This window comes from Octopus bimaculoides, chromosome 25, assembly GCF_001194135.2.
Source record: "Octopus bimaculoides isolate UCB-OBI-ISO-001 chromosome 25, ASM119413v2, whole genome shotgun sequence".
NCBI lineage: Eukaryota > Metazoa > Mollusca > Cephalopoda > Octopoda > Octopodidae > Octopus > Octopus bimaculoides.
This window is the reverse complement of record NC_069005.1, coordinates 11,997,613-11,999,882: the sequence shown is the minus strand read 5'-3', so window position 1 is coordinate 11,999,882 and position 2,270 is coordinate 11,997,613.

The following is a 2,270-nucleotide window of genomic DNA, read 5'->3' as shown; positions in this document are numbered from 1 at the left end:
TATATATATATATATATATATACATATATATATATATATATATATGTGTGTATATATATACGTGTGTGTGTGTGTGTGTGTGTGTGTGTGTGTATTAGTTAGATGATAAAGCAGAAGCTGAACCCTTGACACCTAGGGTCTCATACAGGACCTCGGGATCTGTCTGTAAGGACGGAAGCGTATCTTCAATTAAACAAGGAAACATAGTCTGAATGCTTGAATGCCTCAGATGCACCCAATCTCTAGATGCAGTCAAGTGACCAAGTATTTGTGTTACTATAGGACACGTGTTAATTCTGCCATCCAATGACGCCATGGTGGAATTTGAACTTAGAACACAAAGATCCAGAACGTATACCACTTGTAATTGCGTCCGACGTTCTTGCCATCCCTCAGTACCACGTAATTGAATTGGTATGCGTTTATCGACCATAAAGCGGTAAATGGCAAAGTTAACATACAAACTCACTCACACAGCCACTATCACATTCACGCGCCTACGTGCAAATATATTCGATGCACATAAGTATACAAATATGTGATGACGTCATTCGACATACAAATTAATTGACAGCGACGGCCGTAAGTTCAAAGCAACCGAATTCATCAGAAGAACGAACGACGAAACAATATTGTTTGTCATAATATGCTGTCGGTTGATGATGGTGAAAATTGTTGCTTGCTGAAATTAATGATGCTGACGACCAGGATGAATATGGTGATGTTGATGATGATGATTATGATGATGTTGATGATGACGACGACGACGACGACGATGACGATGATAATTCCCTTTCTCATCATCATCATCATCATCATCATACTCATCGTCACCATCAGCGTAGCCGTCATCATCATCATCATCATCATCATCATCATCATCATTGTAATAATAATAATGCTCTTTGAGTCACAAGTGAAGGCAATACTAGAAACCTTTGTGATTTGTTGTTGGCTGCTTTCAAGTAAAGAATAACCGGTAATTAAGAACTATCGGAGAGGCTTTCATAATAATAATAAATTATTATTATAATAATAATGGTTTCACATTTGGGCACGAGGTCAGCTGTTTGCGGGGAGATTGCAAGTCGATGACATCGACTCCAGTGCTATTCTATCGACCCTGGCGGAATTTGAACTCGGCATGCAGAGGTAAACGGAATGTCAGTCACCGTTTTTTGCCCGGCGTGCTAAGGATTCTTCCAGCTTGCCCCTTACAACAACTACTACTACTACTACTACTACTACTACTACTACTACTACTACTACTACTACTACTACCACTACTACTACTACTACTACCGCTACCGCCACTACTACTACAACTACTACTATTACTACTACTACTACTACTACTACTACTACTACTGCTGCTGCTGCTGCTGCTGCTGCTGTTGCTACTACTACTCCTAATAATAATAATAATTATTATTATTATTACTATTATTATTTGATTGGGCGTGATTACACTGGTGATGACGATGATGATGACGATGACGATGTTGTCAAAGGGATGTTATTTAGTAAACACGCACATCTAATAAAGAAGTTAATGACTAAGGATTTGATGAAACTTCAATATCCATTTCCTTTAAGACACAAAGCACAAACAAAAATCTACCAACCCATGTCCCCGTCCACTCTGCAAAAACTCCGACGACATCTAATACACAGATATCCATACACGCACATATACCTATAGATATATACATATACCACATACATGCACACATTCGACATTTGTGGATTACTAAACTACCTAGGATTTTAAAATTTTTAATCGGATCATCAAACCTGCGTATCGCGCAAATCAAAGAAACGACACACATTAAGAACTCAATAAAAATTTTTTTTAAAAGGTTGTTTATTTGTTAATATTGCAGCAAGCATAGGAAAATGCGAATACAAACAAATGACTTTATAACAAGAAAGCTTGACAATGATAATGATCAAGAAGGGAAGGGGAAGAGACAATATTATTATTATTATTATTATTATTATTATTATTATTATTATTATTATTATTATTATTATTATTTTCATTAGCATCTTCTTTCAATTCTGTTTCCATATCTTGCCAAGTGTCTTTCTGACACCAAGGGCAGAGAAACATATTGTATGCATCGGTAGTCCATTAAAATAAAAACACCACGTTCTTCATTCAGAAAGTCATGTGATAGTGACGGTTATTATTATTATTATTATTATTATTATTATTATTATTATTATTATTATTATTATTATTATTATTATTATTATTATTATTATTA